Raw genomic sequence first — 16,305 nt, forward strand, 5'->3', positions numbered from 1 at the left:
TAAACATTTTTTTTTCTTGTATACAAAATTTAAGATGGTTTTCTCTCTTGCAGGAGGAAAACAAGGAGAATATACCATATATATATCCAAGAATACAGTAAGATCTGAATAAATGATGAATGAAAGAATCAAAGGTAAATGAATGTATTAAAAAATTATTTTCTTCAAATGACAAGAATTTTTGGCTAGAAGATTAGCAGTGGAATAGAAATTAGCCAAATAAGGATAAACTGAGTATTTGTACAAAAAAAGATAAAGATTAAAGTGCCAGGCTGAGGTTGTAGCTCAGTGATAGAACACTTGCCTCACACATGTGGGTTCTATCCTCAGCACCACATAAAAAAAATAATAAATAAATAAATAAATAAAGAAAGAAAGAAAGAAAGAAAGAAAGATATTGTGTCCACCTACAACTAAAATATAATAATAATAAAGATTGAAGTGTCAATCATATAGGCAGAAATGTTTCTACTGAGAAGTTTACAATTTCATTAAATAGACATTAAATGGGCATGTAAGTCATGTCCAAAGTATTGTAATTCAATGTAAAAGAAACAAATTCATTTATTTTATATGGAAAAAAAAGTGTTTTCATGTTTTGGGTCAAACACGATGAGGCCTTCCTAGAAATACTGAAAGATGTATACTTAGTTTAGAAAAACAAAGAACACACAAAATCAGATATTTTTTTATGTTTCATGGATTTTCTTTTTTACTTTTTAGAAAAGGAGGGAATATCACATTATTACACAGGCCTCCCTGATCTCTTAAAGACTGAGTTGGGATGGATGTCATAGGCATCACCTCCCTGGTCTTCAGCAAAGCCCACAGGATGGTATCTCTATTTTGCATGAATTAGGTAAGACCTTGTCCCCTTGGGTTTTCTATCTCTGTCCTTGATCTTCTTTGCCAAAATGTGGGTATATAGAAATATTTATGTATATCGAAACATGACAATTTAGCATCTGTATAGATTGCATTCAATTAGAGCCCTTTTTATGGACACCTCACTAATTTTTACTAAAATATTGCTAAGGTTCATGTAAAACATGAAAAAAATTCAGTGAAACTGATAGTGTGAACTTGGAGGACTAGATGCTTAGAGCTGTGGCCTCATGCAGTGGGAGAAACGGTAGGGCTCTCCTGTCCTTGACTCAGTTCTGTCCAACCCTCTCTTCCACTCCAGATGATCAGTGATGCCTGTTCAGCAAGTGCCCATGCCTCCTGGGCATGCAAGTCTTGGCACATGGCCTGTAGCGCCCTGCTCCACATCCAGTCCCAGCTCACACATACTGTTGTGCAGCCTTGGCAGGAATTGTTTTGTGGTGGTGGAAGGCTTGTTGAATACTCAGGATATACAACAGCCTTCTAATTTGGGAGCCTTGTTGTCATTCAGATGTGTACCTCTGCAGGTGTACAGAGGATCAGATTCTACTGTCTGTGGGTTGTACTTGCCAGACAGATCTTAAATTGTATGATTTTTGAAGAACTTCATATACTTTCTTGGAGACAGGTTAGCCATTTCTTTAATATCCATTTAAAATCTATTCATTTTATGTTAGTAGGAGTGTTAACTTGTCACCACACAGGACTTGATTTAAAACAAAATTTAAAACTTTTTGTGGCTTGTATGTGTAGGCTGGGCATGGTGGTGCATACCTGTAATCCCAGATGCTCAGATGGCTGAGGCAAGAGGATGGAAAGTTCAAAGCCAGCCTCAGCAAGGGCAAGGTGCTAAGCAACTCAGTGAGACCCTGTCTCTAAATAAAATACAAAATAGGGCTGAAGATGTGGCTCAGTGGTCAAGTGCCCCTGAGTTCAATCCCTAGTAACCCCCTCCCCCAGAAAAACATAAAGCTTCATAATGATGTTTTTTTTTAATTATTGAACACATTAACCAGCTGTGAAACACAGACCTTTAGTAATACCAGGCCACAAATTTCAGGATAGACTGTAAAGTCATGTATTTTGAAAAGCAGTGTTTGGTTATGAAAAAACACTCAAGTTGCTTGTGAAGTTAAGCTAATTTAAAAGATATATAAATGTTCTTGAAAAAAAAGAGATCCCTGGCCCATAGTTAGTAAGTAAAGCAGTCAGGGTGGAGTCTGGGACACTCTCATTCCCAGTTCAGAGTGATGTCGTTTAACATGGGGCCTTCTGTCACATTCTCCTTCTCAGATAGATGCTTCCCCTTCATCCTGAGGTTATTTTCAATCAGGAGGAAAGGGCTGTTGGACTGCTATGACTTTTCATCCTGTGTATCTTCTGTGTCCCCACTCAGGAAGTCCTGATATTGCCATACCCTAAATCTGACATGGAAAACAGAGGAGCTGGTCAAAAGTTCACTTGGTAAGTGGAGCATCCTAAGATCCAGGAACCTTGGAGCAGCATCTCATTGTAATAAAAGTTTCTGGCAACTTTACATGGGCTGTTTGAGGACAAGCCACTCTGCCAACCTATGCCCCTCAGCCAGTATCTCATGGAGGTCCTGCCCCTGGTGGCTGTCAGAGTCTTCCTGGGTGAGAAAGTCCTTCAGATACTGGTTGAGTATAAATGACACATCTCTCCACTGTTGTAATTTCCTCCTTAACTCTGGGACAGCTCCTGGGTTTCTTCTTGAATGAGCATACTGGATTCCCTGAAGTGGAATAGAGAGAAATTTAAGACTGCAGAGTTGCACAGTAGATTATCTGGGCTTTGAGAAAGATTTTGGTGAGAACATGCCCAAGGATCTTTCAAAGGAGAATTCCCATTGCCTATGGGAAAATGGTGGGGGGAGATAAAACAAAGGCCTCCCCTATATGAGATAGTGCTGAGTAAGATTCCTAGACATCTCCCTAGACATTCTCTAATTATGAATTAGGTGACTTCCTGAATCTCCTTCATAAAGATGCCCCTTCAGTTCTCATTTGGCCAAGGATATTTCCATGTGGAAATCCACATAGTGCATTGTGCCTGGATGGAATATTAGCCACACACATAAATGTGATTCACACAGCTGGAGTTAACGGGAACAATGAAAGGAAGAAGAGATCAACAGATCAAGAAGTCATCAATCTTCTGAGTGAAAGGTTACTGAATCTTGCTCAGTGAAAAGATAATGGGGACCTAGAGTAAATGAGGCAGCACTTACACAACATTGTGGCTACATCAAAGTTCACACAACTAACTTGCTCACATAAAAACTTGCCTAATCTTATTTTTGTGATTATTTTAGCTAAATGAATTTTTAAAGTGGAAATGAGCTTTCATAACATTTTTAGATCATCATGTACAATATTATTTGTTGTCTAATATGTTTGTAAATATTTGTGAGACATGTGCCTGCCATAGGACTTCACGCTCTTCTTGCTCAAATGAGCTCTTAGCTCCCCCAGCTGAGCTGCCCCACTTGAGAGACTCACACAACTTCCCACCTGCCTTCACTGTGCACAACTCCCTTACCTAAGCTTCTCAGTTAATATCAGCCTGTCTGCCAGCTCCCCGTCCTTACAGAATTTCTTCCCAAGCACAAAATTAATGATATCATTACCCTCTTCACATTCTGACAAGAGACAGATGTGCCTTCCTCAGTGGTCAGCTGGACATGCTGTTGTGGGCCCTGCCTTCAGAAGAGTAGGCAGGCCTACACCAAGGATAACAGAAACTTCAGTCCTAGGCTCTATGCAGGGACCTTCACCTCTTGAAATCTCCCCAAATACATGACATTTTATTATCCTCAATTTATAAATGATGAAAGAGAAGTTCAAAGATGTAGGAAATATCATGGAAGAGCAATTAAATGAATTTGGCATTCAGAATCACTTCTATCTCTAAATCTTAGACCACTTTAATTACTGTAGCTACAGCTGCTTAAGTGAGATACTAAGCTGGACATGAAGCAATGATTCCTTGTACACTCAGGAAGGCCCCCAAGGACCACAGGGCTGAAGGTTTCCTTGTGCTCAGAATTTCAAGAAAAAAGCAAACCTCTCCAAGATAAAAAATTGCATCTGGATGCTCTTGGGTGAAGTATAATCTTATGACTATAAGTACTTTGAAAGAACTATGTCCAACATTAATAAAATTTGTGTTAAATGAGAAGTACTAGAACAAGGCACTATTGGTGTTTACTCTATGACAGGTACTGATGTAAGTAAGATCTTTAAGATAATTAACACATAAGCACATTGCAACTCAAAGATGTAAGTATCATTATATACCATATGGGCAGAGTAGGAAATTGAGGAGCAGCAAACACAAAACCCTTTATTAGCACTCAGGAGATTGGCCTGTGCTCATATGCTATACATAGTTAACCAAACAGATTATTTGGGATATTTTTCTTTTTCAATTTCAAATTTCTTCTCTATATTTATAATATGATTCTGAGGAAATACATTAATTGTGGAGAGTGGTGACTTGGACCATGGTCTTTGATTGCCTCAGAGCTGTGGCTGCACTTTGCCCTGGGAACTTTCTATGCAAAGGTTGAGGACAAGATTGCCCAGAAGTTATGGTAAAGCCCTGCTTAGGAAGTTCTGTGCAAAGGCATGAAACTATATCAGTTTTGAACTTGAGCTCAGACACCAGCTGCAGGGGATAGAGAATTCTGAGCATAAAAAGATAATAACAATTTTTTGTGAGTGCTGCAAACTTCAAGCCGTCTTGCTTTGCAGAAACTTCCCTACAAATAACCTTTTGATGATAAAACCTATATAAAAATGAGCTGTCCTAGCTCTGGGTCATGATTCCTCCATCAGAGGTTGGTGTCCCATTTGGTCCCAGCTGTCTCTATAAATGTTTGTGTGGGTGGAGGCAATTAATAAAATATAGTCTTCCTTATTCCAAACCTCATTTCTTGAATTCTTTAGAATGCTTCTATACTTACTTTTTTGGGTATTCCTTCCCTATTAAAAATCATACCACTAATTTCTGAAAAAAAAAGTTGGTGAAGGAGGCATTTTGAGCTCAGAGGTGGTAAGGTTCTTTCTAACCATAGTAATTAGCACAGGTCCTTATTTCCATGATTCCTTTAGTCCCACCAGCCCACTGTACTGAACAGGCAAATGGGCTTCTATTGCTGGGCTGACAGTGGGAGGGAAGGCCCTGACCTTCAGCACAGCTTGTGTTTCCCTGGGGATGATGGTCTTCTCCACCTACCCTCATTCTCATCTTGACCTTATGTACCATAGTTCAGAACATACAGCAGCTCTGGACCTGCTGGCCATCCTCCATCCCTGAAAGTTCCCCAGCTCAAGAACAGACATAGAGGGTGCTAAATATTTTTTAATGTTCCAGAAACACCTGCATCTGCACTACAGGGAGAAGGTACTTCTGCATTCATAAGAAGAGCCTGTATCCCAGGAAGCAGGGATTTCCCCTCACCAATAGCATTCCTGATCTTCATGGCGTCACTTCTGGATACCACAGTTTCTGTTAACAGCAGACTGCTCTTCAGCTCCTTTAAAAAAGGTACTGTGCACTGTCACATTGTTTCCCACCATAACCAGATAATGCTGTCCAGTTACTACTCAACAGAAGTTTGAACTGAATGGATGATCATTAGTTGCAGTCCATTAGACAAACACATTATTATATGTCTTTAGAATCTGAAATGGTATAGAGATGACCCTGCTACAAATGGAGTGGCTATTCTTGAAGATTAAAAGGCATTTCCATACCTCCAGCAGAAATCGGTAGCTGGGAATTAACCCTATTCCCACCCTACACCTCACTTAAATTAGAAGTTGCTGTGCTGTTGTTGCCTCATTATGCCACTGTCAGTAAAATAAAGGCAAAATATCAACCTATACTTCTAAAAATTGTGTTAATGATGGGATTTATTTTGAAGAAAAAAAAGGAGATTTAATTTAAAATCTTGTTTCTCAAGAGAGGAAACAGATGATCATACCTCACGTTGGTGACTGAAAAACTATCTGCAACATATGGTATTTCTGCAGTTGGTTGGCCAGGGAGTAGGCTGTGAAATTAGACATAAGGAAATTTCTCTTTGAGGTCTTAGAACTACTGTTTTCTCTCTTCCAGTTGAGAGTGAAATTCCTTGTTGTTTTCTAGGAGGTTCATTCTGCCCCTGGATCAGGTGAAGAACTGACAGACATGACCATGATGACATTTGTGGCAGAGGAGATGCAGACAGGGACTGAAAAGAAGAAGCCCAAACATGTAATAGGTTTAAAACAAATTAAATCAAGTAGTGTGCTGTAATGATTAACTTACTGATGAGAAAATGTTAATCAACACCCGAAACACTTGAGAGTCCTCAACTCCCCAAAACAAGGATCCAGATGCCAGATATCAGACCTGAAAAGCCTCTGTATGTAGTGTAGACTCAGATAGTGAAGAGGTAGGGCCGAGTGTTCTTGGTAGCAAGAAGTTTAACAGATTAGAAGGTGGGAGATGTCATGGAATGTGCAGAGCTCCTGCTTTCCAATTGCCTCATCCAGCCTGATCCACAGGACACCTGCTGTCTTCAGAATGTCTCCACAGATATGGACCTCTCATTCATTTGCAAGGATGAATACTTCACAGTTGTATACTTCATGCCAATACCACCAACTTCCCTTTTATACCACCCCCCTAAACTAGTCTTATTTTACCTTTCTTCTACATGGGGATGCTGAGATTCCTCAAGGCACAAATGGTTTCCCAATAAGTTATATATTCTTCAGGACTACCCAGAAGTGTCCTTATCCTTTCCTTAAGATTAAAAGTCAAACTTAAGGCTTTTTCTCAAGTGAAAAATGCAAAACTGTCAATGTAAAACTGGCATGATGTTTTTCCTCTGAATATCCACCTACCATCTTTAAATCCATTAAAAAATATAATACAAAGAGCACTGTGTAACACTAGGGAAAAAAACTGAGTGTTTGAAGTTGTTTTCTGCCTATATCAATATTATTTTTGTTAAAATCAATTTTTATGTTGGCCTCTTTTCTCTAACTGGGACATATGTTGGAGTTTCATTAAGCCTACATCAAGTTTGACATTACTACTTCTTAACCTCCTCCTCTGTGTCTGGTTGCTTGGCTTTTGTTTCTTAATGTCACTTAAACACTGAACTTCATATTTGTTAATTAAGGATTTTATTCTATCCCTAAGAGAGCTCTGAGTAGGTCAATGTGATTAAAACTTTATGTATGTAACTTTGAGTACACGTAAACATGTTGTCACATGTTGAAAAACAGAGGGTCTATCAGAAATTTTTGTGGATGTTGATCAAAAAATCTGTGTGGCTTTTCTCACCCCTTATCATCTTCAAATTACTCTGTGTAAGGATATTCCTGCTGAGAATTATTGAAATCTTGAAAGAAATTCCTGATTTCAAGAAGAAAATTTGCTATTGGACCAGGAAAATATAGGATAAATTTGGCAGAGAATGGTTATAGAGAAGAGGTTAAAAATTTAGTGTCCATTGAGTCAAAAGTTTCTTTCCTCCTATGTCTCCTAACCTGGGATGCCTTTCCTTTCCTGGCCCTAGAGCCCCAGCCATTCTTCTAACTTGTTTAAGTGCATGAGGGGCCTCAGGTTTCTGTGAGGTCAGCTGAAGTCTCTGCTATTTCGTAGAGTGACACTAATTGGGTCACTTGGGAATGTATTTGTTCCAGAAGTCATTAGGAGCTACTAAGTGCAGTAAATATTTTTTTCATTAGGGGATAATTAAACCCCACTAATACATGGAATTTCTCTGACTTCCCTTTTTGAGTAGGATTAGACATGGTTGGATTGATACTGCACAAACCGGTATTCAGACTTTTCCAGACGACTCCTGTGTGGCTTCTCTTGATTTTGTTACTATCTAAATATAAGCTGTGAATGGAAAATGTAGAGGGGACCTATGCTAATTATTTGTGAACTCTCAATTGTGAGACACTCATGGAAGAGGTTTTCCAGATTCCTCTTGACCTAAATCCTCATGTGATAGAGTCCAGTGGACTCTTCTATTCATTGCAGTCTCCTATCACCAGGTTGCATATTGTTATCTACTATCGATGTTCTCACCTACTGAGAACCCTGGATGAATTTGCAGCTGAGATTTTAAGCTGCTTTCAGTGAGGACTGGTATATCTTTCCTCTGCATCTCCCAGTGTAAGCAGCATAATGCTGATCTCATATTCCTTCGACTTCGGCAGTACCTTTAGTATTTCATAACCCAAGTTTGCTGATATGGGATCACTCCAGTTATAGAGTGGTTTTGGATCAACCAGTCTAATCCCAGGTCTGCAGGAATAGCCCTAGACATTCAGAAATTAAGTTAGAAGTACTACTTCACTTGGCCTCCCCAGAAGAAACCCTCAGAGGATTCTGACAGGAGAAAAATCCATGCCTCTTTGTCCTCTCAGAGTGTGGTAGCTGTTCCTATGATGGACTGTAGGTGTGCTAATGGTGGGCAAGCATGCCAGGAAGGAGAAGAAAAGCGGGCAGGAGCCAAAGAGAGGAAGAGCAAGAGCTAAAGAAGAATAGATGTAAAAAAAGTTAGAGCAATCTGGGAAAAATGGGTGAGGGGGAAGTCAGAAAGATGGCAGAAGCAGAGACAGGGAATCAGGAATTGAAAATGGGCAAGAGGAGGAAGAGGAATTCCAGTTAATAGAAATCTTTTTTACAAAAGCCATCAGTGTGGACCTGGGATCCTCAGGAGGCGGTGCTTATCTAGCTGACCAAGGCTGTGCCATTAGCCCCTAGCTTGGTCATTGTGGGAGACAAGAAGTCCAAAAGGACAGAGGTAGCAGCCTGTTGGGGACCCATTTGGCCCGGAAAAGGCCTCTTAGCAGGTCTTGGCCATGGTGCTGCAAGATGTTATGGCTGCCCACATGGTCCCCCTGGTCCCCTGAGTCCTCCATTCCACAGCAACATAGAAACCTTCAAGATTCTGACTGCAGCCAGTCACATGCCCCACCACCCCAACAGGTCAAGTGGCTTTCACAGGCCAGGCCTCCTGACCCACTGTATTTGTGCAGAGAACACTTGATTCCCATCCATTGGCCTTCATCCACTCTGAGGCAGCAATGAAGGACAACCCCTGTCCCAGAGGACAGCCCTTTCCCAAAGGTGAGCCGGCCCCCCAACCTACCCTGGTGGTGATGTTGGAAGAGATTGCTGGTCCCAGACTCCCAACTGAGGACTTTACAGATGAAAGCTGCACATTTGCTATCCCATCACAAAGAGTTGTGCCTACCGTGATGGTTCACTGGCCAATGCCTACATCTAAGGACCTACAACCTCCATTCCAGCCATCCACCTTTCCTGCAAACTTTCCAGAGAGCCCACCATCAGCCCCAGATTCTGCTCTGGAGCCCCCACCCACCCTATCACCATCCAGTCTTTTATACCCCAATATCAGTCCCTGGGGCTTGCCCCCCCTCTTCTGTTCTGTCTGCTTCAAGTTGGAGAGTTTTGCTGACATATTCCACACGTCCAACAAGACCCTGCGGGCCCTGCCCCCATTATTTATCATGAAGCTAGAGCTGAAGATTGCTATCTCACAGACTGAGCAGTCCTGGGCTGAGGGCACTGGATCTGTTAGTCCCCGACCTCCCATCCGCCAGTGGCCAGCTTAAGACCATAATATCCCTCTTCCTAAGCTTTCTCTAGGCCAAGGCCTCTTCTGCCCTGATCTGGGGCCCCCCGGCCCAGGTATCTGCATTTGGCCCACTGTTACACCCCAAACAACCTGGTCCAGGCCCCAGTGGCATACTGTGAGATGGTCCAAGCCCCATCACCCCCTTGGCCCTATCTATGGAAAGAAATCTTCCCTCTTGGAGGAGTAGTATCCTCCCCTTCTCTTGCTACATCTTGCTCATCCACTGAATATACTTATTTCTTCTCTGACTGAGTAGAACCCTGATTGGGCTCAACCAAGGGGAAGGAACCAAGACCCACAAAGAACCAGGTGCTTTCAGATCCTGAGACCAAGACTATGGGAAAGGTATCTCAATTCAGTATATTCAAGACACCAATCTGTCTTCAACTCAACCCCATACCAATGGGGCTGCCTCGATTGGTCAGGTTAAATGAGAAGGAGTTCAGCTTGGAAGAAATGTATAACAACAAGAATTATCCCACAACCAGGAGGACCTTTGAGACCATCTTTGAGGAAACTGGGAGCACCATAGGACTCTCATATTCACCAGCTCAAGGAAGCTCCAGAAGGCTATAGAAATTCAGGACAGCAGCCTTCCCAGATCCTGGTGGCCATCCTGTGGTGTCCAGGCAACACCTAGCAGGACCCTTACTCCCAACCTGCTACCAGCCCAGATGTGAGATCCCTACTGCAGAAGAGGCTGGAGGAGCTAGATGTCTTGTTCTTTGAGGAGAAAGATATAGGGGAGAGCAGCTCCATAAACCCTAGAAATTCTCTTTGTCAGTCCATCCATCTGGAGGAAGGAGAAACCTCTCTGAGGCAGTTATATTTTTTCTCTATATTTCTAGAAAAGTTTTCAATATGTTTCTGATTTAAACAAAAAAAAAGAGTCATCAGTGCTCCATGAACTATGGGCAGAGGCCAACTGCAAAGAAAAAGAAAGGAACCCTTGGGAGGGCAAGATTTTGCACTGGACAGAAAATGCTAGTAATTCCAATGCAACAGAGGGATTTGATGGAGGCCTAAAACACACTTTATTCTTGCTAACTCCAGAATGGATGCCTTAATTTTATTCTCAGACATACAAACCTAGAGAAAATCCAGAGAGAACACAAATGAGAGTGGTGGTGACACCTCTGGTTGTAGACTGATGATACTCGGATCATGTCTGGCAAGGAGAAGTGCCTGGATGAAATTCTGGGGCAGAGTGGAGGCAGAGAGGACTTGACATCTATAGTGAGGCCAAACCACTTTGTTCTTAGGTTGCTGTGATTAATTGTGCAAACTCTGGACTCTGAATCCAGCCATCCTGAGAGCGAGTCTCAGGGAAAACTTTCTATTTAATGAAAACCAAAGCTATCTTTTTCTCGGTGGTTAGAACTGGTTCCCCAAGCAATCTTATTACTTCAGCAGAGTGGGTGGGACTTTAGTATCTCCTTCCATGTCCCCCCCACAGTCTGGGATAGGGAATAGAAAAGCTTAGAATAGGGAAGGAAGTTGTGAAGGGTAAGGGCTGCTCCAGGTCCTGGGTCCCTGATGCTCCCTGCTGCCATTTCCACTGATGCAAATGTGTCCCATGTGTTTTCCTACTGGCTCCTCAGGAGTCTTAGTGCAGGTAATCTGTTGTCAATGAGGCCCCGTCCACAGAGGATCACGGGCTAATCCAATCAGGGTGAGCATGCCTGAGGTGACCTTTCCTCAGGGAGCCTGCCTGGCTACTTGCAGCTCTCCCTGTAACTGGCACAGGAGGTGGCATCCCTGTTCAGTGACCAGGTTAAGTCCATCCACAACCACCACCTGTCTCATACAAAGGTTTTCCTCAAATATCCAGGGTGGCAGGTAGCCAGCATTGAAAAGGCTGTTCCTACTAAATCCTACTGGCAGAGATTTACCTCACACTCTGTCCAGCACCCCACACACTCCTCATAATTGAACAGTTTTCCTGTGATTTTTCTGTACAGTAAATGATTCATTGAGCAACTCTATTTCATGTTTTCTTAATCCCTTCATACGTTAGTGTGGTGCTGCTTTTCATCTCCTGATCATGGGTTAGGAGCATTTCATTAGGTGCATTTAATTTTGTTTTTACTGGATCCTCTCCAGCCAGCTACTGGAGGATCCCCTAATTTCTTGTCTTTGTGAATACCAACTACAGATTGTTGTGATCCCAAATCCTGATAACTATCTCTGGGAAAATACCTCAGTCTCCTCATCAACCATTAGAATCCGGCCAGGGACTCCAAGACCCCGCCAGACTCCACCAGGGGTGAGAGTAAGATGAGTTGTACAGTTGCCAGGGGTAAACTGGATCTCAGGGCCCTCTCTCTTGCAGTGACTCTGCTCCAAGGAAAAGATACCCCCGTATATGAACAGGTGGAAATATTTCATCCTCTTCTGCTTGATTAAAAAACAATTCAGTTGGAGCTGGGGCTCTAGCTCAGTGGTAGAGTGCTTGCTTTGCAGGTGTGAGGCCCTGGGTTTGATCCTGAGCACCCCATATAAATAAGTAGGTAGTTAGCTAGCTAGCTAGAGAGAGAGAGAGAGAGAGAGAGAGAGAATGTCCATCTACAACTAAAAAAATTAAAAACAACAATTTAGTCAATAGTTCTGAAAGACCTTTTCATATTTCTTAAAACAATCACCACAAAATCTCTCTCATTATGAAACTTTCAGTGCTTATAGCACTGTAAAATGAAGGGGTTTTCAAGACTCACTTTGGAAGGTCTGAAATGGGGCTGAGGACCCAAGGAAGCAGTTTAGGGAAGAAGAACTAGGGGATGAGCAAAGGGGAGCAGGGAGAGAAGGAAGTACAGGGGAACAGGCATTCATAAAACAGAATGACTGTCACTTTTTGCCACCTAGGATCCTAATTCTGGTGTATTTCTATTCATGGCTTGAATCTCTCTCTCCTCCTCCTCCCCCTCTCTCTCCCCTCTCTTTTCCTCCCTCCCTTCTTCCCTCATATTCATTCTCTCTCTCTCTCTCTCTCTCTCTCTCTCTCTCTCTCTCTCTCTCTCTCTTTCTCTCTCTCTCTCTCTCTCTCTCTCTTTTCTTTCCCACTCCAATTTGTGATACTAGGGATGGAACCCATGCCCTGAGCATGCAAGGTAAGCTGGCTCAACAAGGAGGGTCCAAATCTAATCCTCAGGCATTTGTCCTTGTGATGATTCTTGTCATGGAATGGAATAAGGTCATTAGTGACTGGGAGCCAAGTCAGGATGTTGCTTAATTTCTTGGAGTTACCCCTTCCCCATTTCTCTCCTTCCACGACAACTTTTTGCAGGGCAGAGCCTGGAGAGGGCCAGGGCACACAAAGCTCTGAAGAACTTCAGGGACTAGCCTAGATGGAAATGCTAGGAGAAGCTCAAAATGTGGGCTTTTAGGGCAGGCACACTGGGGGTCATTAGGTTAACTCTGGGTTTCTGAACCACGATGCAGACTTTCATTTTTGAAGACTCCAGATCAGGTCTTCCAGCTCCCCCTAAGAACTCTTTACCATCAGAGCTATTCTTCCAGTGGATCTGCAAGTTTTTTCATAGACTTTAGACACTTCTATGGCCAACCTTCCTCAGCTGCTAATGGCCAGGTAAGGGTCACTTCCTTTCCAGAACTCTGGAATCCAGAACTTTGCTTGGCCTCTGAGAGAAAAGGCTCCCCCCCCCCTCTTTTCTCATCAGAACTGCCCTAGCCAAAGCACCTTAGCCTGGTGACCAGAACAGTCCCTTCACCAGTCTCCCCAAGCTGGGAAGGGTAGATTCTCTTAAGTTGCCAGTGTAGAGCACAGCAGGTTGACCACTACATACAGGTGTCATGAATGGGTTAGTTGTGGCCTTGGCTTGAATCCCATTTAATGCAATTAACTAAACAGCTGCCAGTTTCTTCTAAAAAACAACACACACAACAATAAAAACAGCAAAAAACTCTGATTAAAACAAACAATATCATGGGACTTCTCTCTTTGTCCTGGAAATACCAGGAATAGGGTGAAGGACCCTCTATCCTACATGGTGGTGTGCTGGGGACTGCAGTCCATGTTCCTGGAAGGAAGTGGAGACCTGCCTAATGTGTGCGAAACTGCCCAAGAACACAGGTTTGCAGAATAGTCTTGTTCACCCCAGAACTCAGGAGAAAGTGCCAGCAGATAGGCTTTGAGCAAGAACTGGTGACCACAGAGAGCACGCCCCTGGGACTACTAACTCTAATGTATGTGTAAGGCACAAAAAAAGAGGTGGGCTGGGCAGGCAGCAGCTGCAGCTTATGGGCAGCAGAGGGGAGCTCCGGGGCTGCATCCACATCTATGCTGGCCATGGAAGAGGCACCTTGGGCATCTGGGAGAGGATTGAGTTGTCTATCACTGCCAGCGCAGATGGTGGGAGAGCCTCTGGGAAGGGGGTGAGGTACAGTATGGGAGGTCAGTGTGGCAGCCACTAGGCAGCATGTGGCACTTAAAAAAAAATTGGATGCTGCAGCAATGACCCTGAAGCAAGATAGTTCCTAATCCCTAATCTCTGCTGCTTGACCTGGAAAGAGAAATCCCCTCCCCTGAGCAGGCCTCATTTGTGGAGGAGGGGCAACCACAGGTCTGCCAAGAAGCTACCTCCACTGGCAGAGGCATAAAACCAAACACTACAGCCATCACTATTTCGCCTTGCTTGAAGGAAAAGAAGAAAAAGTTTTAGTTTCAACCACTCTCCAGAGAATTGGAAGTGGAAAGGCAGATTGTTGCCAGTCAACTAGAGAGATGCATGCTTGGAAGAGAATCACCAAGCACCCTACCATAAGCTCAACTGAGAAGTCATTTCAATGAAATTCACCAGATGAGCCATCTACTGGACACATCCAAGCAAATCTGGAGTTTCTAGTGCTGTCTAACCCAACAACTATCTCATCAGGACAGAACTATAACAAGGGGCCCTCTATTCACCAGAATAGACTTCTGTCCATGAAAGATCATTAGGTAATTCAAAAAGTTTTACAGAAATAAATTATTAGTCTGACGGTGAATACTAGGAAGCGAGGAGTTCCACAACCACCAGAATGTGAGCAAGGCAGACAAGAGCAGCACTCACTCGTGAGATCAACCACTAATAATTTGTGAGGGATCCAAGAGCTAAAGGTCAAACACTGATTCATCAAAGGCAGGGCTCCTTTAAGGGGGTAACAGAATTTCTCTGGGTAGTGAATTTGGCCTGGCCTTCAAGCTTTGGGTATAGTGGTGATCATGTATGTGGCTCTGGGATGCACTTATTCTTTTTAACTCTCTCTTTAAGATTATAATTCCTTCTCATAGCTGTGACTTTTCTTCATTTTCTCTAACAGCTGATGGAGCTTCTGTCTGGTCTTACCTCTGTCTTCCTTGAGTTTCTGCTCTGCCATGCCATTTAATCTGCATCTCTCTTTTGCACTTGTGTCTCTGCTTCATGTCCATGTCCTGATCTATTCTGTAACAGCCAGAGGGGTCAGATAGGGGTCCTTTTCCCATAAAGGGCATCCTCTAAACATGTGCTACTCTCCCCCAAATCACACATTTTCTAGGCCTTTTTTTTTTTTTTTTTTTTGCCTTCTTTCCCAACTTTCTCGACTTCACTGTCTCTTTTGTCTGGGAGCATGGCCTTCATAAGTCACTGGCACAAGGCTCCTTCTCTTGGGCCTGCCTTGAGAAAAAAAAAAAAAGACTGAGTCAGTGCTGGACTATTCTCTTGGATATGCAAATGAAAAGTGTTAGAATTGATGAGAAAGAGCCCTGATTACAAACACTAAATTGCAAACTGGGCTCTAGATGGGAGAAGCATGCTGGCCTGAGGCACATTTGTCTTCAACACCACATGCTCAGCCCTATGCCAATGAATGTGGGTTTTCCAGGACTCAGTGTCTAGTGATCATGGACTTATTTAAGCTGACATTAACTAGAGGACATTAGATGGCACTGTAGATGAATATCAGTCTAATAACAAACCCCAGAGCAGTGCTTCAAACAGCGCAGATCCTGAGCACCTTAGGCTCTGTGTTCTCCCTTTTTATTCCTGTTTCCACTTCTAAATGTCCCATTAAGAGTTAAAAAATGCAACTTTATTGAATCTTGAAGTCTGAGAATATCAGAGAGCATTTTTCTTGACTAACTTGACAAAAGTAAGTCTGGAGACCAGCTCTATCAAAACCCAATGTTATTGATAAGAACATAGGACACCTTTTGCCTCAGACCAGTCCAAATGACAAGAAAGGGATTTATGTGCAATTTTCAGATAAAAGAGTTCCACCTATAGCGCCAACCATGAAGAAGATGGGGAGATAAAAGAAGATGATGGGACTCAGGGGTTCATTCACTATATGTAAATGATGTTGTCAGGCAACAGGTACCTGGGGAGATGTTCCTTAAGATGAATGTGAGAGCACATCTGAGATTCTCACACAAATGATCTGGGATATAATTTGGGCATCAGCATTTTTAAAAGCTCTCAGATAATTTTTTAGCAATGAGAAGGAGCATGGGGGTGCACTATGACCTCAGATTACCAACATGAAAATGCTCCAAACATGTGGTTTACTTCATAGAAAAGGCTGAGCATCCATCAGCCACTGAGAAAATGTTGATTTGCCTCTCAGGACAACTCATTTTATATCACAGAAAAAAATTTTCAAAAGAAAACATGCAGATTCATGCCTTATGCCTGTAGCCTCTCTGTTGAAGCACATGTGTGCAACTCATTTAGAATAGAAGATAAAGT

General features: G+C 42.7%; 1 pseudogene; it reads left to right on the forward strand.

The window, feature by feature from the left end:
- Window positions 1-6,099: 6,099 nt before the first annotated feature.
- Window positions 6,100-10,451, forward strand: LOC143404166 (proline-rich protein 14 pseudogene; annotated as a pseudogene).
- Window positions 10,452-16,305: the final 5,854 nt, after the last annotated feature.

The sequence above is a fragment of the Callospermophilus lateralis genome, chromosome 7 (assembly GCF_048772815.1).
Source record: "Callospermophilus lateralis isolate mCalLat2 chromosome 7, mCalLat2.hap1, whole genome shotgun sequence".
NCBI lineage: Eukaryota > Metazoa > Chordata > Mammalia > Rodentia > Sciuridae > Callospermophilus > Callospermophilus lateralis.